Source organism: Rhinopithecus roxellana, chromosome 5, assembly GCF_007565055.1.
Source record: "Rhinopithecus roxellana isolate Shanxi Qingling chromosome 5, ASM756505v1, whole genome shotgun sequence".
NCBI classification, from domain to species: Eukaryota; Metazoa; Chordata; class Mammalia; order Primates; family Cercopithecidae; genus Rhinopithecus; species Rhinopithecus roxellana.
This window is the reverse complement of record NC_044553.1, coordinates 145,662,764-145,687,247: the sequence shown is the minus strand read 5'-3', so window position 1 is coordinate 145,687,247 and position 24,484 is coordinate 145,662,764.

The following is a 24,484-nucleotide window of genomic DNA, read 5'->3' as shown; positions in this document are numbered from 1 at the left end:
AAAGAGGTTGCATGAATGTAATGAATTGACTAAAAACACTGATTTTCCAGAATAATCCTTAGAGTTCAGGAACAAACGTTTTTCTCCAGGTTCCTTCTCCTCTTCTGTCTCTCACTGGTCAGATTGGTCCATCTAACTTTAACTTCCTGCAACTACTACCTGGCTCTTCTGGACACTTCCTAGGAACTCCAGATGCCGCAACAGTAGCAGAAACTATAACTTGAACCACACTTTGGGGTGAGCAAGCAAGTGGACATGAGCCAGCAATCATCCCAAGCTGCAGGCTCTAACTGCAACCACCCAGGCTTAACTAGGCAAGCCAGTGTTTGCACATGGATGCAAGAAAATCTCAAAGTAACAAAACCTGGCAAGGTGGGAAACTCTTATTCTATATTGGTGGGATTGGTGTAACTACTACAGAAATTGTAACTACTATGGAAAACAATGTTTCATCATTTTGTAAAGCTGAATATTTGTGTATGTCTTGACCCTGTTTGTAAATGTAAAATTACTTGTTTTAAACACCCAGAACAATGACAAAGATTGCTCATAAGAGAAGTTTTCACAACAGCAAAATAATGGAAACAATTCATGAAGAGTGGATAAAAAAGGCTTGTTATATTAACACAATAGAATAATGCAGCACTGAGAAAATGAATGAATTATATCTACACACAAGTTCATAGATAAATATAAGAATTATAATAACGGAGGTGGGTGGATCATGAGGTCAGGAGATCGAAACCATCCTGGCTAACACAGTGAAACCCTGTCTCTACTAAAAGTACAAAAAAATCAGCCGGGCATGGTGGCGCGCACCTAATAGTCCCAGCTACTCGGGAGGCTGAGGCAGGAGAATGGCATGAATCCGGAAGGCAGAGCTTGCAGTGAGCCGAGATGGCGCCACTGCACTCCAGGCTGAGGGACAGAGTGAGACCCTGTCTTATTAAAAAAAAAAAGAAAAAGAAAAAGAAAAAGAAAAGAATTATAATAAAGGAAACAAGCATTCTTTAGAAGATGGCATACAGTATACCAATTTTATAAGTATCAAAAAACAAGCTTGTCATGATACATATGGAAACACCATGACTGTAATGTAAGTGAATGACAGATTCAACATAGTCTTCACCTCTTTGCAAGGTGCAAATGAATGGAATACGGAAGTAGTAGTGCTCAAGTAGCTACGCATTAAGGTAATTGGTCACATTCTAGCTCTACAGATGAGTGTTGCCATTATGATGCTCATTTTGTCACCTTCACTGGAAGACACCACCGCAGTGGCCATCTTGTGAGTCCTACAGTGGCCTCCTGGTTTTGTCTCCCCATTCTTTGCTCCCCTCCCAGCATACACTGTAGAGTACTAAGACAATTCTTTGAACCTCGACATCACACTTTTAAAAGACTGGCTTGATGTTAACTTTCGCATGACATGAATAGAAAAGTTAGAAAATCTATATAATAATGCAATTCCATGACTCCTCCTGTGTTCTGTATCTTAAGGATTAGTACAAACGTCTTCCAAATTGCATGAATGAGAAACATGGACAACATACATGACTCTTGCCCCACCTACTCCCATCTCACCTCTACTAAATTGCCAACTTTTCTCACCTAAAGGTACACAGTATCTGTTGAATCTGTCTGCTTTTCTCCATTTTTTTCTGCTACTACTCTAGACAAGACAACCATGTTATATAGCCCTCTAGATTATTGCAATGTAATTGTTTTCCCACCTCCTCTTGCATGTCCCCGCAATATTTTCTTTATGCCATTTAGCGAGTTCCTTTTTCCCTAAACACAAAGTGAATTGCTCGCTAACTTAGAAGATTCTCCATGGGCCTCAGGGTAAAATGCAACTTTCCCAAAACCTGCTGTACACCCCTGCTAGTTCATCTGGCCGTTGTGCAACCTTAGGTTTCATCTGTCCATATTACTCTTTGATTACTGCCCAGCTATTATAAGCTTCTGACTATTCCCATGTTTCTCTTTGTTGCCCATGTTTCACGTGCCTAGAATGACCTTCTACAAATCCCTAACTGACTACTTCCTGCTCCTTAGAATAACATAGCTTATGCTTACCTCATAATGTTGGTCTCCTTAGAGAGATTACCCATATCTCCTACATATTCCCATACAACTTAGACTTATTCTTATCACATACTTATTGCCAGGTTCAGATCTTAGAAGCCATAAGCACTAAGAAGTCAACAGTTTTCTTCCTAGCCTGCCATGTGTAATTCAAAATGAAAATGATACTGAACCATAAAGTAAGTACACAGAAATCTAACAAAGTGCTGACTTTTTCCCAGTATGACTATGTGCTTCTTGCGTTGAAAAATAAACTCTGCAATTAAAAAAACTGATGTCCCTATATTGCTTTGACCCTAATGAAAGCTGACTTTTTCACTGAATAATTTACTATTGCATGCATTTACTGTAATGTTTTAAAATCATCTGTCTTCTTATATCTTTCTACCTCAAGGGTATAGATTATGCCGTGGTAACTACTTGATCTCAGTGTCTGTCCCAGAATAGCTGCTCCATACACATTGTCAATGGAAGGAAGAAATAGATGAATAAATGGCCATAGACTGTTACATTTTTGCCTTGCAGCTAATAAAAATGACCTCTTAGTTTCCCAATTCAGTTGTACCCTGCTCAGAAATAAATTTCACTTATGAGAACCAAGCCACCAAACTAAATGAGTAGAGAATTATTCCATGACTGCATTTTAAATATTCCTGAAATAGTATTCTTCCAAATGGTCTATGTTTCAGCCAAAATAGTTCAAAAGTGACTTCTAGTTTTTCAAAATTAACAAAAAGCCGTTAGAGATGGAAAACATTAGAAGACAAATAAACCTCACCTTTCCAAGTATTTTATTTTCCAAACAGGCAATCTAGAGGCATTGTTTTTAAATTTACCATAGTCCTCATTATCTACGTGTGCATTTAAAAAATGCTCCAAATGTAGCAGCTTAAAGCCACAAACATTTAATTTTTAGTTTTAATTATTTATCTCACAGTTTCTGTGAGTCAGGAATCGGGGGCAGCTTAGTTAGGTAGTTCTGCTCAGAGTATTTATGAGGCTACTATCAAGATGTTGGCCAAGGATGCAGTCATCTCTGACTTGGCTGGGTCTCACATGGGTATTTACAGGAGGCTTTGTCTTCTTGCACATGGGTCTCTCCATAGGACTGCTGTTCATGACATGGTTTCCCCCCAAAAGAGTAATGTGAGAGTGTAAAAGTGAGTGTGGGGTGTGTATGTGTGTGTGTGTGCGTGTGTGTGTGTGTGAAAGAGAGAGAGAGACCTGAGACAGAACCTACAGTCTTTTATAATCTTATTTGTGAAGTAGCATATCATTAAGTCCTTTTTTTGGTCCTGGTACCCCTCTTGGAAGGGGATTCACATAAAAGCGTGAAGATGACTAGGAGGTGATGTTGTTGGCCAGCATTGTGGAGTCTACCACAAGAAGAATTCTGAAGAAGTGTATGGCATGATCTGACTTATGTTTAATTATTCTGGATGCATTGTGGAAAATAAAATATAAAGAATCAAGAGTAGAAACATGTAGGCCAGTATGAAGCCATTGAAATAACTGAGAAAATAGATGATAAATTGTTGGTCACAAAAGGATGGTAGAAGTAGTGGTATTGAGAAGTGGTCAAGCTCTATGTATATTTTGAAGGTAGAAACAAGAAAATGTACTGACGGACTAGATATGAAGTTGAGGAAAATAGAACAATTAAAGACAAAGCCAGAATTTACTCTAAGAAACTGGATAAATGGTGGCAACTATTATACATACAAGTAACTAGACATACAAGTAACAAGGTCAGGTAGGCTGTTAAATTCACATGTTTTGATTACATGGGAGAGGTTGAGGCTGTAAGTATAAAAAAAAACATGAATGATAAGATGATAACTGTAGTCATCATAGTGCAGAAGAATTTAGAGACACAGGGTGGATAATATAACATAGGAAATGAGTATAGAGACAGAAAACACAGAAGTCAGAGGGCTGAACTCTGTGCTACTCCCACAGATTACAGTTTTCCCTCTCTATTCATTTGCTGACACCATTCCTTCTACTCAGAATGAATTTACTCACTTTTCCTAACAGAAAAGCACCCATCCATTGAGATCTAACTCAGAATGCATCATATTTGAAATGTTGACTGTTTAGCCAGGGTTTCCCAGAGAAACAGAACCAAATTCTTACCATAAATCTACATATTTGTAAGGCATTGGTTCACATGATTATGAAGGCTGACAAGTCCCAAGATCTACAGGATGAGTCAGAAAACTGGAGACCTAGGAGAGCCAATGGTTTAGTTCCAGTTTGAGTCTGAAGGCCTGAGAACCAAGAGAGCTAATGCTGCCATTCCAGTCTGAAGGCTAGCAGGCTCAAGACAAAGGAAGAACTGATGTTTTTATTCAAATCCAAAGTTAAGGACAAAAATGCCTATATCCTAATTTGAAGGCCATCAGACAGGAAGAATTTTATCATGCTTGGGGGAGGTCAGACTTTTTGATCTTCTCAGGCCTTGGCCTAATTGGATGAGGCCTACCCACATTAAGGAGGGCAATTGGCTTTACACAGCATACTGATTAAATGTTAATGTTATAGGAGAGAAAATGTTATAGGAGAGAAAAAGTAATAACTTTCCTTCACCCATTCCAAGGGTCATGTCTTACACTCCTATTACAAAAGACAAATTAACAAGAGAAAAGCCTAATAGGTTTTTAAAACAAAGTTTATGTGACATAGGAGGATTCAGAAATGAAGACCCAAAACCAGGGAAAAACTGAATTTTTATGCAAAGTCTGATGAGAAAAGTAGAAAAACATGCTTGGAGAAAAAGGGTATGATCTATTGGTAATAAACTGAAGGGGGAACACAGCAAGGCCTGTCCAGATTCTTGTTGGCCTCAAAGTATAGAGTGGGACTCATCTGGAACAAGGATCTTACAACCTACTTTCAGGCAAGACAAGTCAGAGAATTTCTATATGACCATTTTCCCCACAGAAAGTGGGGGGCGGGGGTGGGGGGGAAGGTCAGAAATTGACCTTTCTAGATTTTATGGCTTACTTTGGGGACAGAAATTCTAGTTTCTATGTCCTGCTTAAAAGGGAGAAGAAAGGATGAGGGAGGGTGGGAGAGACCTTGCCTCTGAGGTCCTTCTCATCTCCTTCAGTGCGAAGTACTCAGCAGGTCAATGCCAATGCACCATAGTCTGGAGTATTATTGTGTTCTCAGCCCTGACAATCTCATCCAGAAATGTTCTCACAGATACACCCAGAAGAATATTTGACCAATTCCTGCGTACCTCATGGCCTAGTCAAGCTGATACATAAAATTAACTACCACGTTGGTCTCTCATAGTAAGCTGAAAAACACCTCACTCCACCAAATTCTTGTACATCATAATCCCTGGAACCTGAAAATGTCACCTTATAAGACAGATGGGACTTTCAGTTGTGATTAAGTTAAGGGGAGATTATCCTAGTTTATCACGGTGGGCCCATGTGAGCACAAGAGTACTTACGAGAGGGATGTAGGAGGATGCAGACTCAGAGAAGGCAGCAGTGTAAAGATGAAGCAGAGATTGAAATGATGCAGTCTGAAGACAGAAGAGTCCACAAGCCAAGGAATGCAGGAGGCCACTAGGTGCTGAAGAAGATAACTTCATGGATTCTCCCCTCAGAGCCTTGGGAAGAAATAAGCTCTGATGACACCTTGGCTTTAGCCCAGCGAGACTGATTTCATAATTCTGGCTACCAGAACTGTAAAAGAATAAATGTGTGTTTTTTTAAGTCACTGAGTTTGTAGTAATTTGTTATAGCAGCCATAGCAGCCATAGGAAAGAAAAGTCTTCCTTTCATCTACCATTTGCATCTTGCCCTCACCTCACATAGTAATTATTTTAAAACGAATTCACTGAGGTAAAATTTACAAATCATAAAATTGACCATTTTAAGTGTATAATCCGATGAGCTTTGGTAACTTTATCAGATACCATAAACCATTACCATAAACCACTTTTAGACTATTCTCACCACCCCAGTAAAATCCTCCATGTTTATTGACAATTAATCCCTGTTTCCAACCTCAACTCCAGGCAATCAGTAATCTACTTTCTCCCCCTATGGATTTGCCTTTTCTGAATATTTCACATAAATGGAATCATACAATATGTGGTCCTTTGTGTCTGGCTTCTTTTACTTACCATAATGTGTTTGACATTCATTCATGTCATTGTACGTATCAGTACTTGGTTCCTTTTCATTGTTGAATATGTCCTTTGTGGGATATTCCATTGTATAGATATGCTACATTTTGTTTATCCACTTAATAGTTGATGATCATTTAGGTTTTCTCACACAGTACTTCAATATCCATTTATTCCTACAGGATTTTATACCCACTTCTTTATGGCATGCTACATGTTATCTTACAGTTGTGAACAGAGACAGAAGTACATTTGATTCACCTTTCTATGCTGAGGCCTACAGCTATATCTGGAAAATTGTAGGTATTTAATGAGCCTCTGTAGCAATTGTGTGCTGCTTACATGACCCTGCCTGTTAGTGCTGCTACAGCCTCAGGAATTGTGGTCCATCTGGCCTCTACACAGGCAACATTTCTGTTCCCAGCATTGCCTTTCTCCATCCACCTTTCTTTTCTTCATGCTGGGCTTACTATTGTCAGGTTGTCTAAACCATAGGTTGCTCAAAACTTCCTTGTATATTTTCTTAGGGCAAAGGGCAATGTACTTTGGAAAGTTAAGGTCTAGATAAGGGTTTTGAAGGAAAATCTTTTATTTACATAAAAAAGTTAAGTGTTGGCCGGATGTGGTGGCTCACGCCTGTAATCCCAGCACTTTGGGAGGCCGAGGCCGACGGATCACGAGGTCAGGAGATCGAGACCATCCCGGCTCACACAGTGAAACCCCGTCTGTATTAAAAATACAAAAGATTAGCCAGGCGTGGCTGCGGGCGCCTGTAGTCCCAGCTATGCGGGAGGCTGGGGCAGGAGAATGGCGTGAACCTGGGAGGCGGAGCTTGCAGTGAGCCGAGATCATGCCACTGCACTCCAGCCTGGGCAACAGAGCAAGACTCCGTCTAAAAAAAAGAAAAAAAAAAGTTAGGTGTCTTTGTCATGTCCTTTCTCTGGGCCATGTTATAGATCTAACTAAAGAATTTTAACAGTCAAAACATAAAAATAAATGCAAATCTTTCAGTCTCAAGAGCTCTAAGCATTTAAGAAGAGAAAAAAAATAAACATTTGTGAGTTAAAGTTAAATCCTTTAGATGTTTCCAGTGTTCAACTCTGAATTCCAATAATCAGCACAGAATATTGGTGTATGATTTCTATAAGTCTTCGATGAATACTTCTTTTTAAGAATTTAGTTTATCTTTCACAGCATTTTAGTAATCACTCATGCTGCTATGAAAAGTGGATAATGGCCCACAATACATTCTGAAATAAAAAAGAATGCAAGGGGAAATAAAGTGAGAAAACCTACAACACGAAGGTATTATCAATTCAGGCTCAATCAGGCTTCTCAGGTGGAATCAGTCTTAATTCAAAGGGGCCTCTCCTCAGAGATGGAGGCAAGTGATACTTTTCTCTGTGGCCTTTCAGAGCTTTTCATTCCACACAATCATAGCATATGCCAAGTATGAAAGCTGTGCTTTCGGAAATATGTAACAGGACATTGAAATGAGAAAAGGGAAAGAGGCAGAAAGACGTTTTATTGAAAAGCATATTGTAGAGCTTAGCTTAAAATTGGACACTTGCCTTTGATGGGTCTAGCTTTTAAAATAGGAAATTGATTTTCAGTTAAACAACTGAAAGAGAAATGCACAGCTACACTCTCGCTCTTAATTCTGCAGGCAGCCCTTCCTTCCTAACCGACTTTCCTTGTAAAGGCATTTGAATACTTTGCAAATAAAAAGTGCATAGGGTTTAGGCGTGCTGTGTCCTGAGCGGTTCAGTCTAAATTTATGTTGCTGTGCCTTCTGTTTTCCACAGGACTAAAAAAGAAATCACTTCCATAAAGGTAGGATGCATTTCAGAGGAAATCATGTGTGCAGGCCCAGGCAGCTCTTTGAAATGTGACAACATGCAATAAGTGAATTACATTCTAGTGTATAAAATGTGACATGTGAATTAATTACTGATGCTAACTTGATTTACATTAAATTGCCAGTGATTTGTCATTTTAAATTATCAATGAAAAAATTATTTTGGTTTATGACCCATTTCAAAAGAGGAACTTTAAGCAGGCAAGATAGTGCTGTGGAGTGGAGATACGCTAGAGATTTGTGCTTGTTTTCCTTATTCTGCTACTATCATCTCTTTGAACACAGGGACAATGTGTTTCTTCTTAATTTCCCCAGTTTCTAGCATAGTGCCTAACATATACTAGACTCTCAAAAAATACTCTGAATGAGTGATTGAATGAAAACTACCTGATAGCTGATATTTCATTTCACAAGGATGTTTCTAAATCTTTAAAACTAAAATCAAATCCAACAATGTTGATTATATACACTCTAAATTGCCATAGATCCCCAATAACCATAAAATATGAAAACGAGATGTCAGCTAAATCAGCCTTCTAATTCTAATGCAGCCTTCTAATTCCTGATGCAGCATTCAAATAAATGGTTATTCTATCTCTCCTATAACCTGCAAGTTATAAGAGATTCGCCACTTCATGAGGAAGCCCACAGCATATTTGTGTAGCTTCCTTTCTTAAAAATATCTCACCTTGTATTGTGCTCAAATATAGCTGCCTACCACCTACTACCATTCTTCCCTCTGAGATAATATACGTAACAAGATGTGAGATGCAATTATTTCTGTTGTATTGGAGTTTTAACAAAGACTCCAACAGCTAAAAATAAAATAGTTGGTGCAAGGGACATTTATACACTAATGTAAGATGACGTAGCATGTTATATTAGGATATAAGTGTGGCGTTCAGGACATGCAATGGAGTTGGCTCCGAACTAGTTCTTTCTACTTTGGTCTATCATCTGTGGCCCAGCTATTCAAGCAAATGCTAATAGGGTTCAAGAGGCACTATCCCCAAATATGGCTCATTGGCATTTCAAAAAATAGCAGAAACAAGAATGTCACTCTGAGTTTCCCTATTTTCCCCGGAAGTAGATCATAAGACCTGGAAATGAATTGCTGATCTTCTCCTGAACTAGCTCATAAGACCTTCAGGTGAGAGGTGCTCACTCTATACCCAGAGGAAAGAAACAAATTTACCTTTGAAGAAACAGGGACACAGAGAAGAATCTGAACAAACAGGACTTGCTAAGTTTCCTCCATCTAGTACTATTAGATCATACCCCGTTTGTCTAATCATACTCTCTGCAACTGTCCACTTCATCAAACTTAGGCTTAAAATACACACGTTTCTCTGTTTCATGGGATCTTTATTTCTGAAAGCTGTCATCTCACATAAAACTTATTTTAAATATATTCTATGCTTTTCTCTTGCTAATCTGTCTTTTGTTATAGGGGCCTTAGCCATGAACATAAGATGGGAAGAAGATATGTCTCCTTCCCTACAGAGAAAATGTGTTGGCAGAGGCTGAAGAGATTGCAGAGTAAGAATTCTTTTACTTCAAGTTTTCAGAAACCTGTGGTTGCTATTATCTTCTTGCCATTTCAAGTCAAGTAAGTGGAGGCCTCAAAAGAGCCAAATAGCTTTATATGCATTTCCTGGAGTCCGAAAGACAGAGAACCTGGCATTTAACTTTTGTCTGAAAGCTTAAAGCTAGGAAGCTATGACTAAAACACCTTTGTCTGGAAATAAAACAGAAAAAAAGGGCTTGCGTTGAAAATGGACTGAAAAGTCTGAATATTACATTGGTTTCCACCAAGCCAGATGTGGCCATCACAGAGGAGAGTTCTGTTGTTTCTTGAGAGGGACTCTTCCCTAGAAGAATAACTAGAAATCAGAATGACTCTGCAAGAAAAGTAAGCTCCTGGAAACCAAGAGTTGGAGAAATTACAAAAGGCTAGTTGGAGGTGGCAACACCCTCATCACAGGATGGAAAATGGAAACACACCATGCCATGAGGCACCATAGCAGATTCTAACACTTATTAGTCAAGTGTACCTCTCCTTCTCTTTATCTCCCAGTGGGACCCAAAGCATCACCTACTAAATATAATGGGAGAAGAAGCAGAAAATAGAGGTAAAATTGACCATATCCCCTTCTCCTCCTGCAGATTTCTGAGTTAAAATAAGGCCTGATCTTGGGAAAATAAGTTTTAACCTGAATGATATTTAGGGACTTCATGTTACCTGAAACAAGATTTTATTACCAGGAAAAACAAAAACAAAAAATTCTGCATGCATTGCCTGACTGTCACTGGGAAAGCTATGAGCCTTGCCCAAGATTACAGACAGATTTAGAAAAAACAAATGGAAAAACTAGATTTAAAATGGTAGCAGTGGAAAGGAATAAAGTTGTTTCCTGCCAATATGCCAGTAAACGAATTAACTCACAAATAGATTTGCACATAGAATATAAAACTCTTCTTCTATATAGCCATTCTTCTAATATTTATTTGCATGTAAGTCTCTTACTATATCTGCATCTTTATTTCTATTTGTGGGTTAGGTGACTTGATGAGGGATGAATTTAATTGATGACATTTTAGGACAAGATGTGGAAGACTTTAAAGTAGGCAAACAAGATTGCAGCACTTCCTTTTAATAGAATGCTGGGGATTGTCAAGAAAACAACATACGAATTTTCTGATTCTATAGTGATCTTTGCCTTTGATTATTTCACTTGGTTAATTTGTAACTCTGTAGAGATGAAAGTTAACTATTAGAAAGCTGATGGTAATGCAAATATTTCCTGCTATGTCTTTGCAAATGATTCCTGTTCATAGAAGTGCAAAATACTTTTTACAAGTAGACCATAAAAATTTCTGTCAATCAAATCCTCATTTGAGCAGTTTAAAACATCTTACCAATGCCCTCATTAATTGGTGAGTTATATGAATATTTACATGTTTACATGTTAATGTTATATATTTATTTTATATTTGTGTGAGAAGGATGACCTAACTTACTTTTTAAAATTTTCTCTTTTACGAAAAGGCAGAGAGAGCTGGTAAAACGTATTAATCACTCAGAGCTTTGGATTTTCTTAAAGATAACCAAAGTAATGAAGGCTATCTCATTGGGATCTGAGTGGAGAAACAATGTTGATAAGTGATTCACCAAATGAGGTACTCAAGGACAGTTACACTGAGCCAGAGTGTGTATTCAGGAAGTGGGGAGTAACCACTACTAGATGTATAAGAGTCGGCAGCATAGAGCAAGCTTTGTGTGATCTGGTAAACGTTATGAGAGAAAACCCATTTGCTCCTGACTGGTTCTCGCTGTGGTATGAGGGTCAGGAAAGCTGACTGAATTCAGAGGCAAGGGATTGGACAGATAGGCCTGATTGAAACCTTGGGTATAGCAGAAGGTTTCAGAGGCATTCAAACCCAGAGTGACTCTGTCTTGAATAGGGGATGGGTAAAATGAGGCTGAGACCTGTTGGGCTGCATTCCCAGAAGGGTAGGCATCCTTAGTCACAGGATGAGATAGGTCAACACAAGATACAGGTTGCAAAGAACCTACTGATAAAACAGGATGTGGTAAAGAAACCAGCCCAAACCTGCCAAATCTAAGATGGTGATGAAAGTGACCTCTGATTGTTCTCACTGCTCATGATATGCTAACTATAAAGCATTAACATGCTAAAAGACACTCCCACCAGCTCCATAACAGTTTACAAATGCCATGGCAATGTCCAGGAGTTACCCTATGTCTAAAAAGGGAGGAACCCTCAATTCTGATCATCATCGGCCATTCTCCCTGAAAAACTCATGAATAATCCAATCTTTATTTATTATATAATCAAGAAATACCCATAAAAATAGCTAACCAGGGGGTTACCATGGAGTAGCCATTTTTTAATTATTTTACTTTTTTAGTAAACTCGTTTTCACTTTACTCTGTGGATTTGCCTCAAATTCTTTCTTGCACGGGATCTAAGAACCCTCTCTTGGGGTCTGGATTGAGACCCCTTTTCTGGTAACAAAGGTATGCCTTATTTATTTTTGTAGCCTCAATTTTTATCTCTTAGAACTTTATATATGCTGAACACTTGAAACATAGATGTCAGACTGTTTCTTCCAAGTCTTCTTTTGTCTGAAACAAGAGAGTAGAACATCTATTATTCTAACATTTCCCATTTCATGTGATAAATCACAATAGCAATGAACACCCACAAGTAAAGATTTATTTCCTAATCATTTTTCCCTAACACTGCAAATTCCTCAAACATTTGTTTCCCAAGTTATCGCAGGCAACATTATGTTCTGTCTTTGCATTACATAGATCATTATCTTTCATTTGGGTCTCATTCCTGTTCACTGAGCCACTGGTATGTATTTTAGTATTTGTCATGGCAGCACACTATTTCTCCTGGTACTGATTTCTATATTCATCAGGAGACACTAGGTCATAAGTAGTAATGAACAGCTTCAAAATCCTCATGGCTTAACACAAACATTTTTATATCTAATTTACACTAATTTCTCTATGTGCGTAAGTAAGCCTCTAGAGCAACTGACCTCAATGTGGATTACCAATTTATGCTTCTTCAATCTTGTAGCTCTGCCATCTTAATGCGAGGCTTTCTTGAAATGATTCCAGTAAGGAATGGTAAATCTGGATAACTCTGCACTGCTAATTCAGCAGCAAGTCTCAAGAGTGATTTTGGTAATTTCCTTTAACAGCCCATTGTCTCAACTAGGCATATGCTCCACTTAGCTGAGGTTTGCTAGGACCTATGTGTTCAGAATACGGTTTTTGGAATGTGCTTAGATCTCTGAGTAGGGAGCACTACCTATCTCCAAATGGTATTTCAGAAGCTCAAGAGAGGGTTCTACAAAACTTGTGATCAAGGCCTGAGATGGGGCTGCCATCTAGTCTTCTTGAGTAAAACTGGGAGGAAAATTGAAGCTGGTCAGGGCAGCACCAAAATAAGCTGGTGGTTGGAGCCAATAGCCAATGGGTGGAGCTTGACTGACAGGAACAATAAACAAAATCAATCAATCAATCAATCAAATAAATAAATATCTCCCCATCACCATCACTTCAATCTTTGAATGCTCTTCTAACCTAAAAGCCAGTTGGCCAGGGTATCTGGTATGCATAGCTGGCAAGACTCTAGTCTTGTTTTTATAGAGTCAATAAAGGTGAATTTGAATTTGAAAGAAGGTAATATATAAGTAAACCAGCATAGTCCACCCCTTTGGCTGCTGAGCAAACTTACATATCATCCTACACATATTTTACTCTGTAGGAAACAAAATAACAATGACTTCCTCTACCTAATAAGATGTCTTTATTTGGGCAAATGGAGAGGTTCTCATTTTCTTTGTAAATGAGATAAGAACAAAGACACCATGCATGGTCAGTTTCTTTTTTAGCTCAATCCCAAAATTACTTGAATATCCTTTAATCCAAAACTAAATTATAAAGATAACTATCACCAGTGAACTATTCTTATATAAATTAAAGCAAAACCCTGAAAAGGGAAAATTGGTATATTATATATCAATCAACAAGTCATTCTTCACAATTTCTGCAACTGTGATAAGTATATGTGTGCTGTTACCAAAATCTTCATATGTGCATTGTTTCTGTAGCTAAGAATAATGCTGTAGTTTCATTTTGCTTTTACTTTACTTTTTTAAAACTATTAATTGCACTTTTTCTTGTACCTCCAGTTGTCTTGCTTCCCTCACTTAGTGGAATGACCCAAACTATTTCTAAAGTGTCTAATTGTTCTGTAGATTTGTTTTTATCGAATCACTGCAGTTTTCCCTTAACTTTTAGTATTGGAATATGGAAATACTGAGAGATACCTGAGAAAATCCCCTGGGTTCTGGATCCAGATTTCACTGCTCAAATAGTGTAGTACCAACTCAATTTCCTCTTGAAAAGCTGGATCTATCCTCCAGCCAATGCCGCAACACCTACTAGAGCAGTGATACGAGAAACCCAAAATTATCAGGTGTTAATCTCATTTTTTAACTCAAAGGAACTATTGTTCTATCATTTGCTGGCAGGATTCCACCCTTAAGAATTAAGGGAGTCTAACCAATTGAGTTTAAACTTTCAATAGAAGATAATAAAATTCACAAGTGGATTATTAGGTATAAGAGAGAGAAGCCACTCCTACTTCTACCCTTGGTTCCTTTATTATGGTTGTAAGGAAAATAGTATCATATGTTAAGTACTTGTTTAAAGCATGTGACTCATCCTCTATGACACTAATATTTCAGAGTCTTTAATTCCTACTAATGTTATATCTGAATCTGAGTCTTCAGTAGACCATTTCACTCTTGTGTCAGGTCAGCTACTTCTCGATAATGAGACACATAGGAATAACAGTAAATTCCCTGGGCATGAGCCCATTGTCCTGCTTCTGTGTGGATCTGAGTTTCCAGGTCAGAAGCAATGTTGTAAGAGATGTCATGGTAGTGAGCAAAATGTTCTGTAAATCTATGAGCTGGCAAAGCACTGTGGGCAAGGAAGATGAATGCATATCTAGAATGCATGTCTATTCTAGTAAGAAAGATAAGTTATTGCTACCTCCATGATGAAAGAATCCAGCAAGCAATATGCTTCTAGGTGGCTAGTGTGGGGAACAGTGACATCTGGGAGACCTCAGTGTTGATCTCTGTTGTGGTCAAGACAGGCATTCACTTGGGTCAGTAGCCAGATTAGCCTTGGTGAGGACAAGTCAATGTTTCTGACTCCTTTATATCCTTGCGTTTTCACTTAATGATATAGTGTAAATATTATTCAATATATTGATTCTCTGAAAACAAAATCATTATTATTATTATTTTTTGAGACAGAGTCTCACTCTGTCGCCCAGGCTGGAGTGCAGTGGAGTCATCTCTGCTCACTGCAACCTCCGCCTCCCGGGTTCAGGCAATTCTCCTGTCTCAGTCTCCCGAGTAGCTGGGACTACAGACACCTGCCACCATGCCAGGTTAATTTTTTTGTATTTTAGTAGAGATGGAGTTTCATGCTGTTCTGTTGCCCAGGCTGGTCATGAACTCCTGAGCTCAGGCAATCTGCCCACCTCAGTCTCCCAAAGTGCTGGGATTACAGGCATGAGCCACTGCGCCTGGCCAAAAGTATTTTTAATGAACATTTAACTTGCTTTCTGCTCAATTTTTAAAATAGTATCCTTTCTGTATTAGCAAAAGGTATCATCTGTTTGAGTAAGTTGTGAGCCTGAGTCCCAATCAAATGAACTTTTTTCTGAGTTAAATACAAAGCAATTAATCTCTTTTATGGTTTGGGTTTCTAGAAAAATAATAGTGCTGTTAGTCTTAATTATTGGATGTTGTGTGCCTTTATTGCTTGCAATTTTATTCACTTGTATTGAATTGGGCTTGCAGTTTTTATTCTGTGTTGCCCCTTTCATTAAAAACACTATGACTAAGGTTTAACTAAAGTAACTTCAGGCTGCACCAGGCAAAGTTGAATTGACTTTGCACAGCTTGACTTCTTCAAGTCTTTGGATAATTAGCTATGAACAGCTAGTTCCTGGGGCTTGTGGTCCATCAGGCTATTTTTAAAGGTGCTTATATGTCAAAGGAAAACACCACGGGGTATAACCCATGCATTGCCTTCTACCATTTTGTGTTTCCCCAGATTTTGAAAATAAACTCCAAATCCGTCTTCTGTAGAAATACTTCCTAAAGAAACTTCTGCTCCCTATGGCATTTTGTGTACCTTACATTGTAACTAATCTTTTCATATATAGCTACAGGTTATGTTTTCTTTTATTGTTGCTGTTGTTATATTTATTTTGCTCTTCCTATCACTCCCTTAAATTCTTCAGTTAGCAGTTTGTTTCTATGTTGTGACCTCTCAAGTTGAGGGTTTTGGTTAAGTAAAAATGGTATTGGAGCAAAGACCACTGACTTCAAAATTACTTACATTTACAATGGAGATCCTCATTTACATCATATCAAATGACTAAATATTTCCAAAAAGAATTAAATCTTTAATAACAGACTAACATATGTTAACATTTTTGTGTATTGGAGGTTATAATTATTGAAGAGGAACCCTCCAGAAATGTATCACAGCACTTATAACTATCTATTCATGTAATTAACAGGCTTGGTGTTGTCACCCATAGCTGAACTTTGTATTTCTCTTCTTATTCTCTGTCCTCCTCAATGCCTTGCCCAAATTGCTTTACATGGTAGGCCTTCATCTAACATTTGTCAAATATACAGTAACTTATTACATGTTTCAAAAGTTCTACTGAATTAAAAAATGATTATATTGACAGACTTCACATTCTTCTCAACTGATTTTCTAATCTGTTGAACAAACAAATAAGCAAAGCCTCCTTTGACAGCATTGCTTTCCACATCAGAAATGTGTAAAGGAATGAGACATTATCATGACTATTCCAAGAAAAGAGTATATCAAGAAAGAAAGAATGCATACTATCTGGTGTTGATTTGATAACAAGAAAATTTTAATCAAAGAAAAATGTCCAGATTTTGAACTAATATCTTTGGGGTATTTGCCAACATCATGTTAATATGTTAATACTACGGTGGGCTAGCAAATGTAACAAAGAGAAGACTTAGAATAACAAGTATTGCAGGTTTCCATCTTACAGCATATGATCACCATGGCATCTACTCTTGCAATCTCATCCCTCTCCAACTGCTTGTAGTTATTTGACATGGAATTGGAAATCAGACAAAAGGTTTTCCGATAACAGAACATATAAATTAAATATACTATGAATTTTGTTATTGATTATTAAGTGAGAATTTTATCATACACTGTTGTACTTTCTTTTGCTATTTTATTTTACTAATAAACTATATGCTGATTAAATACACTGAAGTTGATTTATATGTCTTTTGGTTGCCTCCTGCATTAGTTCATTTTCACACTGCTATAAAGAACTACCCGAGACTGGGTGTTTTATGAAGGAAAGAGGTTTAATTGAATTACAGTTCTGCATGACTGGCGAGGCCTCAGGAAACTTACAATCATGGTGGAAAGTGAAGGGGAAGCAGGTACCTCCTCACAAGTGGCAGTAGAGAGAAAGAGAGCAGGGAAAACTGCCACTTTTAAACCATTAGATCTCCTGAGAACTCCCTTGCTGTCATGAGAACTGCATGGGAGAATGCACCCCCATGGTCCAATCACCTCCCACCAGGTCCTTCCCTTGACACATGGGGATTACAATTTGAGATGAGATTTGGGTGGAAACACAGAATCAAACCATGTCATTCCATCCCTTACCCCTCCCAAATCTCATGTCCTTTTCACATTTCAAAACCAATCATGCCAGCCAGGTGTGGTGGCTCACACCTGTAATCCCAGCACTTTGGGAGGCGGAGGTGGGCAGATCACGAGGTCAAGAGATTGAGACCATGCTGGCCAACATGGTGAAACCTGTCTCTACTAAAAATACAAAAAATTATGGTGGTGTGCCTGTAGTCCTAGCTACTCAAGAGACTGAGGCAGGAGAATTGCTTAAACCCAGGAGGCGGAGGTTGCAGTGAGCCGAGATCATGCCACTGCACTCCAGCCTGGTGACAGAGTGAGACTCCGGGTGCCCCCACCAAAAAAAAAAAAAAAAAAAAAAAAAAAAAAAAAAAAAAAAAATCATGCCTTCCCAACAGTTCTCAAAGTTTTAACTCATTCCCTCATTCTAGCATTAACTCAAAAGTTCAAATCCAAAGTTGCATCAGAGAAAAGGCAAGTCCCTTTCACCGATGAGCCTGTAAAATAGAAACAAGTTAGTTACTTTCCAGATGCAATGTGGGTACAGGAATTGGGTAAATGGTCCCACTCCAAATGGAAGAAATTGACCAAAACAAGGGGCCATAGGCACCATGCAAGTCCAAATCCAACAGGGTAATCACTAAATCTTAAAGCTCCTTTGACTCCGTGTCTCACATACAGAGCATGCTGATATAAGGGGTGGACTCCCATGGACGTGGGCAGCTCTTCCTCTGTGGCTCTGCAGGGTACAACCCCCATGGCTCATTTCACCAGCTGGCATTGAGTGTTTGTGGCTTTTCCAGGCACATGGTGCAAGCTGTCAGTGGATCTACCTTTCCGGGCTTTGGAAGACAGGGCCTCTCTTCTCACAGCTTCACTAGGCAGTGCCCCAGTGGGGACTGTGTGTGGGGTCTCCAACCCCACATTTCCCCTTTGCATGGCCCTAGCAGAGGTTCTCAATGAGAGCTCCACCCATGCAGCAGACATCTGCCTGGACATCAAGGAGTTTCCATACATCCTGTGAAACTTAGGTGGAGGCGCCTGAAGCTCAACTCTTGTCTTCTGCGCACCTGCAGGCCCAACAATATGTGAAAGCCACCAATATTTGGGGCTTGCATCCTCTGAAGCAATGGCCTGAGCTATACCATGGCCCCTTTTAACCAAAGCTGGAGCTGGAGTGGCTGGGATGTAGGGCACTAAATTCTGAGGCTACACAGAGCAGCACGGCCCTGGGCCCTGGCCCACGGAACCATTTTTACCTCCTAGGCCTGCAGGCCTGTGATGGGAGGGGCTACCATGAAGATCCCAGAAATGCCCTGGAGACATTTTCCCCATTGTCTTGGTGATTAACATTTGGCTCCTTCTTACTTACGCAAATTTCTGCAGCAGAAAAAATAGGTTTTTCTTTCCTACCTCATGGTCAGGCTGCAAATTTTCCAAACTTTTATGTTGTGCTTCCCTTTCAAATAAAAGTTTCATTTTCAGGTGATCTCTTTGTGAATGCATAAGACTGAATGCTTTCAGAGTCAGCCATATCACCTTTTGAACACTTTGCTGCTTAGAAATTTCTTCCACCAGATACCTTAAGTCATCTCTCTCAAGTTCAAGGTTCACAGATCTCTGGCACAAGGGCAAAATGCAGCCAGTCTCTTTGCTAAAGCATAGTTAGAGTGACTTTTGCTTCAGTTCTCAATAAGTTTCTCATCTCCATCTGAGACCATCTCAGCCTGGACTTTATTGTCCATATCACTATCAGCATTTTGGTCAAAACCATTCAAGAAGTCCCTAGGAAGTTCAAAACTTGCCCTAATTTTCCTGCCTTCTTCTGAGTCCTCCAAACTCTTCCAATATCTGCCTGTTCCAAAGTTGCTTCCACATTTTCAGATCATCTTCATGAAACTACCCCATTCTGCCAGTACCAATTTTCTGTATTAGTCCATTTTCCCACTGCTAAAAAGAACTCCATGAGATTGGGTAATTTATGAAATTAAGAGGTTTAATTGACTTACAATTCTGCATGACTGTGGAGGCCTCAGGAAATTTACAGTCATGGTAGAAGGTGAAGCGGAAGCAAGCACCTTCTTCACAAGGCAGCAAGAGAAAAGAGATCAGGAAAAACTGCCACTTTTAAACCATTAGATCTTGTGAGAGCTCCCTCACGATCACAATAACAGCATGGGGGAATCTGCTCCCATGATCCAATCACTCCCCACCAGGTCCCTCCCTTGACTTGGGGGGATTACAACGTGAGATGAGATTTGGGTGGGGACACAGAGCCAAACCATATCACTTCCTTTCTCCTATTTCCAATTTCTGAGTTGTTATAAGCTTGGTTAAATTGTTGAGGAGGGAAAAAAGATAGTTTATTTTCTCTGGTCTAAGGGCTCCTTGAGGAAAGATGAGTTTTATTTATTTTTGTATCTCCAGGGTCTATCTAAGGCCCCGTGCATATTAGTGGCTCAATGCACAATCTTAAAATGAAAAGAAGAATAAACAATTGTATGACTGCATGTACATATGGAGTAACAAATATATCTAGATTAGTACTATTAAGGATTATTTAAGACAGTCATGAAAATAAATCATGGTAGTGACAATTAGAGGGGTTAGCCTTGTATGACTGCAAAAACTTGAATTTGGAATCCTCTCTGCTATTTGCTTTGAATAAAGTCAGTTGATGGGCTGTATTTGTGTAACTATGTGGTTATAATCTCAGTCTAGAGTAGAAAGGACTTAGGTTTTTGTCTTAAACAAAGGGAAAACAGACTGGATATAAGATGACTAGAGAAAGACATAGCCATAGATACACTGAAATTGTGGGACAGGCTAAGAGCTCTCCTTTCTATGCATAAAGTCTTGGACTTGTGCAGCTCTGGATAAGTTATAGGAAAGAGAAGTGAGGCTTTATAATCAACACTGGCTGCCATAATATTGAGCTGGTGGCTTTAGTACTATCATTTGGACTTTTGTTCCTAAATCACAAAGATTTCTTCAGCATGTGAGTGATGGTATCACAGGTGAATGGCTACAAATGAATGTCTTGGTCACACTGATGGTATTGACAGGGGTCTCTGATACTTTGCATAATGTTTAAAGACAATAGGCTCACCTTTTCAAATGCCTAAGAAATTCTGATATCTTGTTACCTTTGGCCAGCTGACCATGTTATGAAGACTAATACAATCAGTGGTTTTGGCTGCTTACTCGTACTGGGTGGCATTCTCAGAGTCACCCTAGCATTTGGAAGATCTACAACTACCATTCTCACTTCTGGTATGCCTAAATGCAGGCACTGAATTCTTTATGTTGAAGATATTATACCAGTGGGCAGTACTATAAAACACCTATGACAACAATTTCAGGATGTACCACCTATGCTCAGATTTTCCTTATTTGCTTTCCTTCTATTTATACAGAGTTGTAATTCCCAACAAGCAGCACTGGCCTCCCACATTATTTATTGTTTCAATATAGGGGACAATTACATATAATTAGCTGAATGACACTACTCATTTGCTGGTGGAATTTGCTATGAATGCATTTGCTCCTTCTGGGAGTTGCTTTCTATTTCCTGAACTACTGCTCTTCTGCTGTTTAGAGAGACTTACCTTTTTTTGCCCTTATTTATTGCTTCATTGGTCCAAGGCAGAAAGAAAGCGTATAAAAATCAGTATGTAGCTGCCTGTGAATAACTATCGCAGGAAGTAGGGAAATTGCTGCATACCAAGTAGAAACCACATAAAGAGGCACAAGGTCAGTTTGCAACAACCACACGTTCATTTGTGAGTGAAGAAATCCAGGGAAATTTGTCAGTGCCTTGTAATATTTTATGAAAATCATCACTTGATGGCATGGAAGATATAAAAATCATGTAGAATCTTATTTCTCCATCATGATGTGTTCCACATAATTTCACTCATCAGCTGGCTGAAGGTTACTATCTTGTATTAAAACTTGAAATAATTAGCATTTTCTAAAACATATTTTCTAAACTCTATTGGTCTTTCTCCTACTTTCTTAAACAGAATTTACAGAATATATTGGAAACTATCGTGAAATTCTCCAGAACAAGAACTTAAGCTAGACTCTGCTCAGAGGAAAGACTCTTCTACTGAATCTTAAGGATATGAGATAAGTATCCAGTATTCCTGAAGTCCTGTTGGTGTGGCCGGCCCTGTGTACATGCAAAGCTCTTTAATAAGTTGGGTGGAACATGCCTTAGTGATCTGTTGTTTACAGTGGTCTGCTTTAGGCCATAGCAGCCTGTCTTGCCATTCTGCATGTGCAAGTCTGCATACTCATTCTTGTTGAGGTCTCCCACAGGGGTTTATCTTGATCTCCTACTTGGCTTCTTTCCATGCCAGATTTTTACCTTCTTGGTTTCCCTTATTCATAGCTCCTTTAAACTGTGATGGTATTTACCCCCCTGTCTCCTGGGCTAACTTCCTGACTTTGACACAGTAATCTTACCTTAACCTCTCCATGGATTGTATCTCTCATATATTTTAGAGGAGATTATCCCAAATGCTTATAATTAGTCATAACAATTTACTATTTGTTCATTTTTCACATTGGCAACCAGAAAATTATAAGAAGATCAGAAGGTCTTTCTTCTTCATTCAATTGAGGATACTACAATCTCCTTTCCTCCTTTAGGGCATTGAATGTTATTGAACCATTCCTAAGGATTACAGAATATGATGTATGGGGAAGTTAGAAAGAGTTATAGAAATTATATAACTGAACACTCCCATTTTACTCATAGAAAAATGGAACCCAGAGAACCAAAGCAATGGACCCAAAGACACAAGAAACTACTGGAACTGGAACCTATGCTTCCTAATTTTGGCTATTGCTTTTTCCAAATTCTGATTTTTTAAGCCTTGTCTCCTAATTTCTGGTATAGAGTATATTTCCGGTTCCTGCTTCCATATTTTTCCTCTCTCTTTTGTGACTTTTCTTCCGAGCCTTAATATCCTTAGCCATGGTTACCTTCCAAGAATTAAAATAGAGAGTCATTGTCTACTTTGATAGTAATTATATACTCACATATCTGAGACGCACAAGCCAAATCTCTATTATACAGGTTTTTGTGTTAAAAAGTTTTAAATATGGTTTTCCATCTTTACTGGCTTTGTTAGTCCCCTTTCTTTAGTTAACCATTAGAACTTTCTTACTTAAATGCCTCATAATTTATACATGAAGTGTTCTAAGATTACGCATTCTACAACCAAAACTGAATTTCCCAATATTTTTCATTGCAATCTATGTATTCCAAATTCCTACACAGATTACAGGTTTAATAATTATCCAAAAATAATGATGGAGATACTGTTTGTATCTGAACTTCTTTCATTGCAGCTATCTAGGTGATTCTATAGGAAATAAAAACAATAATAAATTAATTAGTGTATGTGACTCTTCTAGTGCATAGAGCTTATACCTGCTATGTTAGATTAAATTATGTTGGCAAATTATACTATCCACAGTGTAGAAAAAGAACAGACTCAATTTCACTAAGCATTTCACTGGTATTAATTCTGTTTCTATAAGGCCAGTTGGCTAGACATATTTTCTAAAGATATCAAAAACATTTTCTACTAATTAGCCTCCCCATATTTTCGCAATATGGACAAGAAACTAAAAACTATTCAATACATATTTGATGACCCTCTGAGACTACAGAGTAAAAGAGATTAGTTCAAATCCCAGCTCTGCCTAGTTCTGTAACCTCAAAAATTTATTTAATGTTTTTATGACTTTCCTTATTCATAAAATGTGAACAATAATAATACTCAATTTATTGTGGGAATTAATCGAGGGGGGACACCTAAAGCCTACAGCACAGTTCTTACTTGCAAGATGAGAAATAGAAGCTTTTTATTTGCTTAAATATTGTGAAAATCATAAGATTCAAAATAGAGTCACTTGGGTTAATTCCTGACAAATGGAGCCAGGGAAGGCCATGAAAGGAAGTGCTCTCACTCAGGATTTGCCTGATAACAGCAACTATCACAGAAATTTTTGCAAAGCACAACTTACTACATGAGTCACACAAGGACAAGTAATGGCACAAGGACAGCTAGCCAGTTATACAAGAACACTTGCCTGTTTCAAAAACTCTCGCAAACCCAACTCAAAGTTAGAAAGACTTAACCATAACTTTAAGATTACATGTCTTATCTAGCAACTACTGACACTCACCAATCAGAGCTCACCAGCTCTTATAAGATGCTGCCAGTGCCAGTAAGCTTTCTCTGAAAACAATGTGCATAACTAGTCTTTCCTGAATAAATTCTAATCTTTTTCTTTGTTCTACAGACATATCAGAGATCACCCTGGTCTGTATGTATGTCCTGGGTTGCAAACCCACTTCTTGTATATTACTTGCAAACAACCTTTTTGCTGAGAGGTTCATCTCTTTATGTGGAAAATATTATACTTCTCTAAGTAACATATAGCAGATAATACTTAACAAATAATAAGGCATTGATTCAATTTGATGTCATAAAATACAAAAAGAGTGTTCAAAGCACCATGAGAATGAAAACACAAAAATTGGCATAGATCTTATCTTTAAGGAATTTAAAAGCAAAAATGTTTAAAAATATTTTCTTAATGCTTTCCTTTTTTAATACGCTCTGGAAACACTTGGTGTTTATTATTTTGGATTCAGTCTCTCACTGGGACAATATTATTTTTCATCATTCACTTATTCCCGTTCCCATTTCTCTCCCAATTCAAAGCCACTTGGCACCATCACAAAATCATTTCTCATAGAGAGTGTTTAATTTAATTTTATTTTATGAGCACAGTCTGCACACCTTTCCCTTAGCCAGAAGTCTTACCCTTACGTCTGTCATGGGGAAGTAGGAAGCAACATGGATGGCACAGGATATAACTTCACTTCTATTAACACAACTTGAATTTTCAGTACTCTTCACGGGTAAGCACACACAGTTCTTTAGCTCTGGTTATTAAGAACAGCCCTTTACCTGAAGCCAGAGCACAGGAAAATATTCAATAATGCATTTCCTATGCCCCCGAATACTGGTCTGAAAACAGAGAAGTTAAACACTTTGTTCAATCATTTATTAAA